Here is a 13,652-nt window from a genome sequence, read left to right on the forward strand (position 1 = left end):
TATGCAACGCATTGAAATTTATTTATAACAAGAGAAAACCTGAGTACAATTAAACAGTGCAGTGAAAATCATACTTCAGAAAGCAAACACATAAAATTACACAATGCACCGAAGTTCATACTGCAGAAGAACAAACACATAAAAATTACACAATGCAATAAAATTATACCCCAGAAAACAAACAAACAATAAAATGACCAGTCATAACATCAACGCCACATAACATTAACACATCACCAACAATATTAATTATATCCCAATAAACTGGTGGCAGGATCAATGGCATCAATGCCATTAACCATGCCTGCTGAAATCAACGGCCAGCCTGTGAGGTCCAATTTTATAAAAAAAAGCCAATTCAACAAAAAATTATAGAAAAAAGGTAAATGCTGTCCATAACAGAAAGGCACCACAAAAATCAGTACACCGCAACCTACAAAGAGCCCAAGGCCAGCCACCCAGCCTCCCATCTCCACAGATCTCAATCTGATCAAGCACCCATGGGATGTCCTGGTCAAACAAGTCTGATCCACAGAGGCAGCACCCCAAAAACCACAGCACCTAAGGACACGCCACCAATGTCCTGGTGCCAGATACCACAGCACATGCCCAGAGGTCCTGCAGAGTCATGCCCTGATGGGCCAGAGCTGCCCTTGTGGCACAAGGGGAATTCAAAATCTAGGTTATAATGTTCATGTTTTTGGCCCCCGAGTGGCAAAGTGATAAAGTGCACGCCCTATCATCCAGACATCGCTAGCTCAATTCCCGAGTGATACTGTGGCCTTCTGCAGATGGGGGTCTGGAGAGAGCTGATTGGTCAAGCTCTCTCAGCAGGATGGGATGCGAGGCACTTAGCACTCTCACATTAATCACGGCTCTACAGCCAATTATGGGCGTGTGTGAGCTCATGCAGGCAAAAGGAGCAGATAGAGCTGTCAGCCAAGTGTGTTATGCAGCCCCCAATAGTGCGTGAGCAAGCAGTTCGAAAAGATGCGCTGCCGTCACGTGGTTCAATGAAACACGTAAAAGTCTTCAGACGCTACCTGACTGAGTAGTAGTAGATTAAATGTGGGAGACCCCTGGGAATAGTATAAGACTAAATTAGGAAGAAAATTTGCGAAAAATACGCCAGAGCCACGATCAGACTGTCTGCTTCATGTCTAAAACGCTGGCCTCCCAGGAACTCCTTTAATGGCCAAACATGTGGAAAAGTCTCGGAGCGAAGTAGGGACTGTATGGGGATGTGGAAATAACTCCCAGCCAAGTTCCTGCATGTGTAAGTGGTGTTGGTAAATAATTCTGTGTACAGTTTCCACAGACAGATGTGTCTCTTCCTTGATTTTCAAGGATCAGGAGTTCCACTCGCTGAACGTTCATGGGAACGACTGCAGTGGGCTCTGAGCCACCTTGGCAAGGATCCTCATTCATTCATGGACATACAGCATTCTTTAAAACATTTGCACCATTCAAATGTTTTACTGCGTCTAAGTCTTGGCTTAAAGTCTTCCGTAAATGTTGGTAAATGTTTTACGCCTTTATTTATAAAAGTACACAATACACCAAGGCACCAAATTTTTATCCTTCTTAAAATAGTCAGATCATAGTAAATTATTTGCACAAACACTCAAGGCAATAATACGTTTGTTCTAGACAATGGTCCATATTTGGCGGGTCTATTTTCTGTGCTCGTTATTGCACAACCTGTATAGCCTCATTGTAGAAACATATTAAATATTTATAGTATAAAGAAGACAAATACAGTTAATGACAGCCCTACTGCTGAGTATTCATGTGAAATATTTAAATAGGTTTATGACATAATAAAAGTAAGCATTGTTCAGGTGAACGTATCATACGGAGCATCACTTAGATGGTTTAATTATTTAGAAACAGCTGACAGCTCAGCAAAAGTCTTGTAAACTCTTGTCTAGTTTGCTGTCTGATAAACATGCATTTGCTGTCGAGTTAAAACCATCGTCTAGTTTTCTGACTTATGAACAATGCATGTCCTGCAAACATAACCATACTTCTTTTATTTGCAGCTTTACCTTCTTCTTCTGGTTGCAGCACCTCTGATGGAGGAGATTACAGTAACCTGTTAAACCTGTGTCAAGACGGTATGCAGGTCTCCTCTTATTGTGCTTTCACATGTTTGTGGCAAATCCGTGCTAAATGCTACAGTGAAGAAAACCGGCTCAGACAAAATTCACAGGAATTCTAGCAGGTTGAATTCACTGGAACAAGCTGTAATTAGAAGTACGAACAGTGTAATGACAGGAATCCTGTCGCTTTTCAGCCTGTCAGGGCATTTAACTCTGCAGCAAGTCTTCACTAAGAACACTCTTGTCAAATCATTTCTATTCCAGTTACAGTTGATTGACTCCCATGGCACACCGACTACATACACCTTCAACACGCAGCAGCGTAGTGAGCCCTACCTGTCATACACTGCCTCATACACACTGCCTCATACACACTGCATCCCGCACACTGCATCCCGCACACTGCCTCATACACACAGCATCCTGCACACTGCCTCATACACACTGCATCCTGCACACTGCCTCATACACACTGCATCCCGCACACTGCCTCATACACACTGCCTCATACACACTGCATCCTGCTCACTTCCTCATACACACTGCCTTATACCCCTTGCCTCACACACTCCTCACAAAAACTGCCTAATAGAAACAGGAAACGACACACACTCAGGTATTTTTTATACAAGAATTCTTCTTTCTATGCATTTCACACACAAACATTTGGACCACCCCTATGTAAAAATCCTTGCAGACACAGGATATTTATAAACTCAATTTTGGGCATTGATGTGTGGACAGTAAACAGAGTTTTTGGCATGAAAGAGGATCCATCACGTGCACCATATCTCCTGTGTTTGATGTCAGAGTGTGATGTACTCTGTAATAACGTTTTTCAGGCTTTCTGATTGGCCAATGTGACTTTGCAGTTAAGGTTATATCATTGCCTGCTGCTCTGGCCTGTTCTTGATGGTGTGTTTTGAGTTTTTACATGGATAAAGATTGTTTTAAGTATAGGTTTTTTATAAGCGAGGCAGCACGGTGACATAGTGGTTAGTGCTGTCGACTTGCACCTCCAGGTTCCAGGTTCAATTCCTATTCTGAGTCTGTGTGCATGGAGTTTGCATGTTCTCCCCACGCTTGGTGGGTTTTCTTTGGTAACTCCACTTTCCTCCCACAGTCCAAACTCTAAAGACATGCAGATTAGGCTAATTTGCCTTTCCCCAAATTGACTGTGTGTATGTGTGTGTGCCGTGTGTTGGATTGGCACCCTGTCCAGTGTGTACCCTGCTATATGCCCTTAAGTCTCCTGGGCTCCAGGTCCCGCCGCGACCCTCTATGAGGTGAGTGAGATTTTTTAATAAAGAGGGTGGAAAACATTGCATTTTAAAAATTATCACTGTAGGTGTGTTGTGAGTGTTGTTGGTGCTGCAACATTGCTCAATAATGATGAATAATTGATTTATGACTTTCACACACTGTTCTGTTTCCCATCTCTCTCTCTCTCTATTTAGTTTGGGCACTGCCAATTTCACTCACACCACTAGATTGTGATAGTTAACGAAGATGAAAGGGTGAAGACTAATACTTGGTTCACCCAAGAAACCTGTAACCAACCAACACAGATAAATAGCTAGCATCGCTCTGATTGGCAGGGAAGCAAGAAAACACCCCACTAAAAAGGACATCACAATCAGTTGATCAAAGTTGACTATAGCACTGTTAGGACTACAACCTGCGATAATCGCTCAAATGCTTATATGATGCGTCATCCAAAAGCCATTTTTACATAATTACCATTTTTTTCCTTTCCCAATGATTTTTTCATGTTGGAGATCTGGTGGACAGTTCGGGAACACATATGGTGCTAATAGAACAGTCTTTGTTGCACTTCTAAACAGAATGAGTCACAGGCAGGAGTGTGTGTCATCCAGTTGGATAGGTTGAGACAGCGTATGGTTGAGAGAGAAAAAGTGAAACGGTGAAACGGTACGGTTCTTCCGACATGCCCATCTGACTTGATAAAAACAACGAGGCTATTGTTTGACATCTCGACTTGGGTTAGTGTTTAACTTTTGAGCTCAAATAACATTTGCTTGAGTATGAAACAGTATGAGACCAACCATAAAATCCAAAAATGCAGCATAGAACAGGACGAGACAAGACAAAGCCAACGTGGCCATTTAATGCACAGTAACTAGCATTAATAATAATAATGGCTTTGTATTAATGGCTTTGTAACAAGCTCAGTTAAATGAATTATAGGAGGAGCTGCCTAGTCATGACTCAATGAAAATGAAATATCGCTCAACACTTGACCTGAGTATGGGACAAACATTAATGGGATCTCACTAGCATGGCGCAGGGGTAGCTCAGGGGTTAAGGCAATGTCCTACTGGTCAGAATGTCCCGGGGTCAAACACAGCACTGCCAAGGTGCTTAACCCTCAACTGCTCAGATGTATAATGATATAAAATGTAAGTCGCTCTGGGTAAGGGTGCCTGCCAAATGCTGAAAACGTACCATGTGGGACTCTTATTGATTAGCGGTCTTTTGGTGAATTTGAAATCATCATGCTTATTAGAACAAAATGAGCCCTGAGAACAAAAGAGTAAGAAAATAGGAAATAGAAGAAAAAAATTAAGATACCTGTAAAAAAAAAAGAGTAAATAATAGTGAAAAGAGTAAAATTATAATTGTAGGCTAAGCCAAAAGATTGCCAATGCGATGCTAGATCGAATATCATTAAGTGCTTACTGTACTTCTACCCTTATTTAATCTAAAGACCTCAATATTAGTTGCTCTGACGTCAGCTATCCAGGCAGCGGGTTGAGCATAATCTGGTGCATTATGTATTCGTTTAGGATGAGTGCGTTATAGAAGTGTGTTTAACTTGAGCATTGAAAAATGGGAGGCTGTGGAGCGACATCATGAAGAGCATTCATATCCAAGGCCGTGAGTGGGAGGGGCGCCATTTTATTTGCGCACCTCTCTACAGTGTCACAAATAAACACACCTTAGACATGAGAAATGGGAACACACCTCATACACTGTCGCACACTTTTAGACGAGTCAGCTTGATGGGATTATGTTACTGCCATAGTAATACTAGCATTGTGTGTGTGTGTGTGTGTGTGTGTGTGTGTACTAATGTGGGCTTGTTATTTTGCATATTATTCATATTTTGATTCTGTCAGCGTATAAAGATTTTCCTAGGTCACTCTTTGTCACCCTATGGGAATTAGAATCTTTTATCATGCAGCTCATTCCCTCGCTCATTTACTTACTCACACTCAGATTTGTGCTAGATCCGGAGGTGATTTGGGAATACACCTACAATAGTATGAAATGCCATCCCATTAGAGGGCAGGGCAAGTTGACATAATGGGATGTTTTTGGGAGGTTGGAGGAAACCAGAGAATGTGAGGAAATCCTGAATGAACTTGAGGAAAGCTTGTAATAAAACCTGCCCTTTTCTTGGTGACACCAGATAGTTATTTTATAAATAGTTATGAATGCACAGATTGAACAGACTCTGAATTGAAGTGATGAACAACAGGACAGGGTCTGTGTGCATGGAGTTTGCATGTTCTCCTAGTGCTTGGTGGGTTTCCCCCGGGTTCTCCAAAGACATGCAGATTTGGGTGACTGGCATTCCCACATTGCCCTTTGTGTGTGAATGAGTGTTTATGTGTATGTATGTATGTATGTGTGTGGCCTCGTGCCTTAAGTCGCCCCCATGACATGTTTTTATATTAAGGTGTCCAAGCACCCAAGTTAACTTTGCTCTGATGTGTTCAAGAGGGCAGAGGAAATTAGTTTTACAATTAGTTAAAGGTTTTGAAACCCCATTTTCAGCATACCATGTGGGACCAGTCACACTAGGAGAAAGCCATACACTATATAAGATGCTCATGTTGCTGCTCTTACCCTAAGAACAGGCTGCTGATAAGCTGCTTCACCTGATCACAGTCCATCCACACAGTTAAACATTAACTCCATTAATTAATCAATCATCATTTTGTCTGTCTGCCAAAGTTCACCTGATTCTCCTTGCTTTGGCCGAGCGGATTAGAAACTTGTGAAGAATAGGCGTCAGCATGTTCACATCTTCTGCACTTGCGGACGGCTGATAAAAGGGCATGTGGATTTTGTGTGAAGAATAACAGAAACACACCTATTAAGTCAAAACTTCCTTTTACTTATCCCAACTTACCTGCACTTATCCCATCGTTTCACTAGAGCTTGGATACCATCAAGGTAGAAGGTTTTCTCATGATCAGACTGTCTGTTTAAAATTCAGGCCTCCCAGGAACTCTTTAAATGGCTCCAAAATGTTGAAATAGCTGGGAGTGAGGTTAGGACTGTACCAGGGATGTGGCAATAACTTGTAATATGCAAGTGGCGTTGGTGAATGATTGTGTGTACAGTTTATACAGGGTGTAAGGATGGTTGAAAACAGGTGTGTGCTCTGTATTTGGGTGACTCTGAATGTGTCAACTGTGGGGTGGCAGGTCTAACTTGTATGTGACATCATTTAAGCTCCATAGGATATCATATGGCCTGATGTACCTCGCATTAAGTTTCATGTTGGCGTGATAACAAGACCTAATTATAAGGGTGATAATGGGGGTCTTTGTGTCTATCTGCCAAATACTTGGATATTCTGTCTCTAAGCACCATTAGTCAATCTGCCCTAACTTGTCTACAGTGGCATTAGCGTTTCAGGGGAATAAGGAGCATCCACACTAAGCACAACTGCTTCCAACTGTACCTTGGTACCATTGGTTCCCTTTACCTTTTTACCTGCTGGTGAGCTTTCTTTTTTGTTAATATTGTTTCGTACCCAAGAATAATTGTACATCTACAATCTCTGAAGCAGTTTGTTTGCAATCCACCAATCAATGTAAAAGAAGAGTACAAGGAAGCAGCATTGATGACCAGGTGGCATTGATGACAGTGTGTTCTAAACAGTCCCTGTTTCATCAGATCGGTTCCAATTTTCATTTTTGCTTATACAAATGATGATGGAAAAATGATTTTCAAGGGGCTATTAGGGAACAGGATTGGGTATACTGGGAACGGCATTGTGTCATGAACTGATTGGGTCTGGTCACAGTACAAGCAGAGCCTCTTCTTTTCCTGTTGCTCTCTTCCGAACTTAGCCTGGTGTGGCCCAGCAGCGAAGGACTCAGAGTGGTCAGCTTCGGTCATGGGGCTGGCTGCACCCTTAAGGGTTTGTCAGGTACAGGACTTGTGGCCTGGGAGAACTACTAAGCTGGCATACTTGGTCATCTGGGCAGGGCAGTTCTGCTAGAATTTGCAGGTTAAGATACCAGTTCATTTCATCCACTACCAGCCACTAATGTACAAAACTCCAGACGCATTTCTCTTCCCCATCTAACTTTGAGAATCTGCTTCCTGATTTCTTTACCCACAGGGGTAATTGTGAACAATTGCTTGAACATTTCAACAAACTAGTCGTACGAAGACAATGGTTGGAACCAGACTAGTGAAAAGCCTTGCTGGTGAGGTGCCATGACCGCCTGCCAGTTTGCATCTCTTGCTGCATCAAAGGTGATATTAAAGTATTTTGTCAAGATTTAGAGTCTGGGATGGCTGCAATGTTCAAGCGTGACAGGAATGTAATTAAAAAAATGTAATCTTTAAACCATAAAACAACATAAGATCAAAACCAGATTATCAAATACTGTACGCAAGGCTTGGCCAATCCAAAGGCTATGAAAATGGTTGGGAACACGTGTGAGTGATGAGTATTTGAATGACTTTGAACTTGTGGAGGAAGTGTTGCACTGGCGATTGTAGTCCATGGTGGCCATGTTTGTAGGCTTTGGTATAAACCACAATGCACTCATCTCACATGGTGACCTTTACAGCATATCTGTGTCTGTTTAAAGACCAATTATTAAGAGTGTAAAAGGCAGCGATTTGTGGTAAATTCTTTTGTGTTTGTTTGTGTGTGTGCGTGCATGTGAGCGGATTCTTCGGCGCATACTTTCAGCTCCTTCTAGAGAAAGGGGGTGTGTTTGCATACAGTGTGTTTTGCATGCGGAATTTGTGTGAGACGGTCTGTCATTAAAGAAACTCGTTTTTGTAGTAACGTGGAAAGCATGGGCGTATTCCTGTAGTGGGTGGAGCTCTGTGACAGAAAGCGTGTGTGTGTGTGTGGGTGTGGGTGTGTGTGTATGTTCTGCATGCTTCTCTGTAAAAAGGCCATGCGTGGGTAGGGAAAGCGAAAAGGGTCAGTCATTCCATACCAAGGATGAAAGCAGATTCTTATCGTGTACAGTCACTCAGCACCTAGGTTTAAGCCACATGATACAAAAATGTCATACAAAAAAAACTATTAGTTTCTAAAGGAATTTAAATGTGGTCGCAAAGTATTATGCATGGTGTGTTTTGCTTTTTTGTATCTAGCCAGCAAGAAACTAATTAAATTAGTTCTTTTAATTTTAAAGGAATTACCACAAGTTGAATTGTTAGCTAGCTTAGCTAGCTAAGTGGCATAGTGGTGAGCACCTCCAGGGTCTAGGTTTCATTCCCGTTTCGGAATCTGTGCAGCATTCAACAGGCTTCATGGTTGCTTAGTGGTTAGCCCTGTCGCCTTGCACCTCCAGGGTTAAGGTTCGATTCCAGGCTCGAGTCTGTTTGCATGTCCTCCCTGTGCTACATGGGTCCATACGTAAGTAACTTCAAATGATGAAGTAAATAATGATGTAATAGGCTGGTCAGCAAAATCACCATGCAGGTTAGGCTAATTGGTGTTCCCAAATCGCCTTTTAGTGTGTGTGTGTGTGTGTATACCCTGGAATGGATTGACACCCCATCCAGGGTGTCCCCTAAGTCTCCTGGGATAGGCTCCAGACCCTACGTGACCCTGTATACAGGATAGACCGATATGGATGCCTATCCCAGGAATCTAAGAGAACGAGATAGTGCCAATCCATTGCAGGGCACAAACACATGCTCATTCACACACTATGAGCAATTTGGAAACACTTAATAGCCTAATCTGCCTGTCTTTAGAGTACCCAAAGGAAACCCACCCCAACTCAGACCTAAGCCGGGAATCGAACCTGGACCCTGAAGGTGCAAGGCGACAGTGCTAACCACTAAGCCACCATGCTTATCTTTTCAAAAAAGTATAACCAAAAATAAATGGCTAAAAATCATCAAATTAGCACTAATATGTAAAATGCTTCTCTTAACTTTACGGCTTCCACCAACTGAATTTAAATCAATTTCTAATATTATTAGATATAGTGTTACAGTAGATATGCTAGCTTGCTCAGTGTTAGTGTTTTAAATCTTTTTAAAGCAGTCTCTGAGTGTGTAGTGTGATTTTGCTGACTAGCCGTTTACATCTGTGCATTATTTCATCATTTAGTGTAACTTATCTTAGTATGTATATTGAATTTTTAAGAATGCAATATTAATCTCTATACAGCAAGTCACATGCACTATCGCTAGCTAGCAAGTTACAACCGCTAAATGGGAACGACAGCCCAACACACGAATACCGCGCTTAAATTACAAGCATGTAATCAAGTAGTAAAGAAGTCATTCTGTCAGAGAACCATTGATAGAATCTGGACCTGCTGTAAAGTTATGGAGGAGTGTCTTCTGCTCGGGTGTGTCGGCTTTATCACTCAGCGATTAGGAGTGTCACCACTTTCTGTGTTGAAATGCATTTTTTACAGAGGAGTGTCGTACGGCGTCTCATTTTTTTAAAAAGGGATACAATGCCATTTACAACCCAGATGTCTCAAAAATGTGAGACATACATGTGACAGAATCCATCCAGGCATTTTTACAAGTGACATGAAAAAGAAAAATCACGCACCTGGTCCTTCTGGTGTTTCAATGTCATGCGAAGAAGAAACTCATTACTCTACACCTTGGGTAATGTTAGAACTAACTAATAGCTCAATTAACCAACATAACCTGAGGCACGTTCGAGTCAAACCAGGAATTTTGATTGTGCGGATGGTAAGCTCAAATAGAGTGCCCAAATTATGCGACTTGCCCCAATCCAAATTGTTCAACTCATGGGAAAGGGACAAATAACAAACACACATGCACATATGATGGGTTTGACGTTCTCAGCTTATTCTCAGCAAGGAGAACATACTTAAGCTTTTGACCAGGTGCCCTGTGTCACATCCAGTACAGTACATCAAAAGAGCAAAAGTCATTAACATGTAAGTTATATAGAGACCTGGAGGCAGACAGACGATAGGAAACAAATTATCATTTTTTCGGTAAGACAAAGGAGCTCCAGAGGATGTGAGGTATTTGTACATACTGTATATTTGTCTGCACAAGGGCTAGGAGGTATTGCCATGTCTCATTAAGAGGATTATTTTATGGACATAAAAGCATGGGGAAATTCACCCAGTATCAAAAAACCTTACTGAAGAATAACAGAACACAGTTAAAAAAAAATAAATAAAAACTCAATTTATTTCCTTATATAATCCCTGCTTCACCCAGGCACTTATCTCAACGTTTCTTTAGCGCTTGGACACCATCAAGTTAGAAAGTTTACTCAGTATGCCAGAGTCAAGAAAGGACTGCCTGTCTGATTCATGACTGAAACGCTGGCCTCCCAGGAACTCCTTTATTGACCCAAACATGTGGAAATGGCTTGGAGAAAGGTCAGGACTGTACGGGGGATGTGGCAATAATGTTGGTAAATGATTGTGTGTACAGTTTAGACAGATGCGTCTCTTCTGTACGTTGGCGACAAGTTTTTCACAGGATCAAGTGTTAAACTCGCTGAATGTTCACACTGGGCCTAGAGATCGCCAGCCTTCTTTAAAACTGATTTTTGACAACTGAAAAAAATTCAGTTCTTAACTCTAGCTAAGAGTCTCATCACTATACTATGCTTGAAGTCTTATGAAAACGGCAATCAGTTTTACAACTTCACTCACCAGATATGTTATCTGTCCAAACAGCTCAAACCAGGGGTTGAAAACTTTACACAAGTAATTTTTAAGGTCTATTAATGAGCTTCTGAGTCAGATTCACCTACCTGTACTCTATAGATTAAGGACATTTAACTAAACATTCTGTACCAAGGTCATCACAAGGGATTAACCATATCATGTACCTGAACATTTGCTTTTTAATGCTTAACCATTATGAATTAGTTTATGGCTATAAAGTAAATTAGACAATTTAAAGTGGGGCTCATGTTTGATTTCAAATTTTAATTTTAAGGTCATGAATTTTTTGTACAGAGCGTAAGATCAGAACAATCTCCTTGGTTCATTCATCGTTAAATGTTTTGTTTTTCTAAACATGTCTTCATTTAGCTAAATAATCACCAGGAGATCCCATTCATCCCAACAGTTTGGATCCAATAAAATGTGTGTTTAAACAGAGGGTTCTCCATGACCATTAACTGAAAACCCGAACCACAGGCCCGACCATGAGCAGTTCAGGCACTGAATTAGCACCTAATGGGTATCGCTGTGTGTGTGTGTGTGTGTGTGTGTGTGGGTGTGTGGTGCTGGTACAAGTATATCTGGTACTGCAGCATTTCCAAAATATTTAATCATCTCAGTATCAGTGCTGGGTTGAGAAAAAATCTTCAAGAATCATTTCCAGCAAGCGGCAGTGCACTGGTCAGAAACGGACGCTCGCTTCAATCTGACTGGAATAATTCTGACCAGTGTAAGTGCGTGGCGTGGACGGGAAAAGAGTCTGTAGAAATAGTTAAAAGGTTAAAGTTAAAAATAATCTGAGTGACAACATTATATGGAGTTAAAGTTCACTTATACCATTTCAGCGCTGTTATTTCAGCCAAAGCGAAATGATCTAATCCCAGTAAAAATATTCAGTTTATCTTTTCTAATTAATATCTATTGATGCAGGCGTTTGTTTACATTGAGACAGTAGCGCATTAGTAGATTATTTTAAAGTAGATTATTAAATCCGACACATAACTGTTCATACCATCGCTTTTACTCAACATTTTCACTTCAATTTCACTTACGGTGCAGGTTAAACTTCAGACAGGTATCTAAATACTGCAAAAGTTTTGCATGATGCTGTGACAGAATCTGGCTGGACCTACAGACATACGTCCTTCAGTGTATAAAACATTGAGATATTATTAAAAGAGTGAGTTCTAACCAATTTACAGACTATGTTCGTTGCATGTGAAATGTTGCCCTTGCTCCAAATTCAGAAACAGGTGGATGAAAATCAGAAATGAAGACAAGGTGAGAGGGAGTCGTTTGATCTGATTGGGTTTATAGATCAATAATGATATATATATATATATATATATATATATATATTTTTTTTTTTTTTTCCAACAATCTGATTAAGTGTAGCTCATATCTACATATGATATCATATCATATCAGTTGCATTAATGTCATCCCTTTACTCTTTTCTCATGGTTCTCAGGCATGATTCTTTTATTAATAGTGCACTGGTAAATGAATGATTAGGGTCCATATAAGCGTTAAATATATAGCACGGATTTAGCAATGATTAAGGTTCGCAACCCTCCAACACTGAAGATATCCTGATTTATTGCATTTAGGACAAAGAGGAAGCAGTGTATAAACCAAAGCATAACTTTAAACCCAGGGTAATGCTTGTGCAATACCAGATCACTGTGCCTTTAAGTGAGGAACTGTGTGGTTTAGTGAGGTGTTTATGGAATAAATAGTGGGACTCCAGAGCAAAGCTGTGTTTCCAAGAAGGATAGGAGGGAAAGAGTGAGAGAGAGTGAGAGAGAGAGAAAGAGACAGTCATAAGCTCTGAATCCTCCCTCAGATCAAGAAACAAAGACAGAAACTGAGAAGGTCCTCTGGCGCAAAACTGCTGTGCCACAGAGAATCCAGCGCCAGCGTTAAACACGCCTCCTGTTCTTTAATTGCAGATGAGTAAAAAAAACAACACCAACAAAAACACACGGATATCAGGCCATAATCTGCTGAGATGCATTTTTTCATAAGTGTGTGTGTGTGTGTGTGTGTGTTAATAGCCACACCCAGATCGCCCAGAAGAACCGGCTCAACTGGACTGATCTAAAACAACTCACTGTGAGTCCTTCACACATTCACAAGCAGGGCGGGGCAGAGAGACAGGTTCATTCCTTCCATTCCCCGCCTGAAAAGACACACATTCTCTCTCTCTCTCTCTCTCTCTCTCTCTCTCTCTCACACACACACACACATATATACACTCACACACCCTTATTGTACATAAGCAAAATCATCATTAAATGTATACCTATGATTTATATACTGTAGATTTGAGGATATACTACAAACTTTACATGTATGATATTATCTGAATACATATGAAGGCAATAAATATTCATTAAAACTTATTTAATAAAACATAAATATAATGACTTGTTACTTTTTGCTGTATAAAACATCTTTCTTTAAAATCGATTAGATGCTCCTCGAACTACAAATAACTTTAGGGATTTTCTTAAGGTCTCTTTACTTATTCTTGTCTTTGATTCAGTCTGGAATGCTGCTTTTGAAAAACATCCCCCGGAGCATCGTACTACCACCACCGCGCTTCACTGTAGGGTTGGATTCGTGCATTCAC

The sequence above is a fragment of the Clarias gariepinus genome, chromosome 16 (assembly GCF_024256425.1).
Source record: "Clarias gariepinus isolate MV-2021 ecotype Netherlands chromosome 16, CGAR_prim_01v2, whole genome shotgun sequence".
Lineage (NCBI taxonomy): Eukaryota > Metazoa > Chordata > Actinopteri > Siluriformes > Clariidae > Clarias > Clarias gariepinus.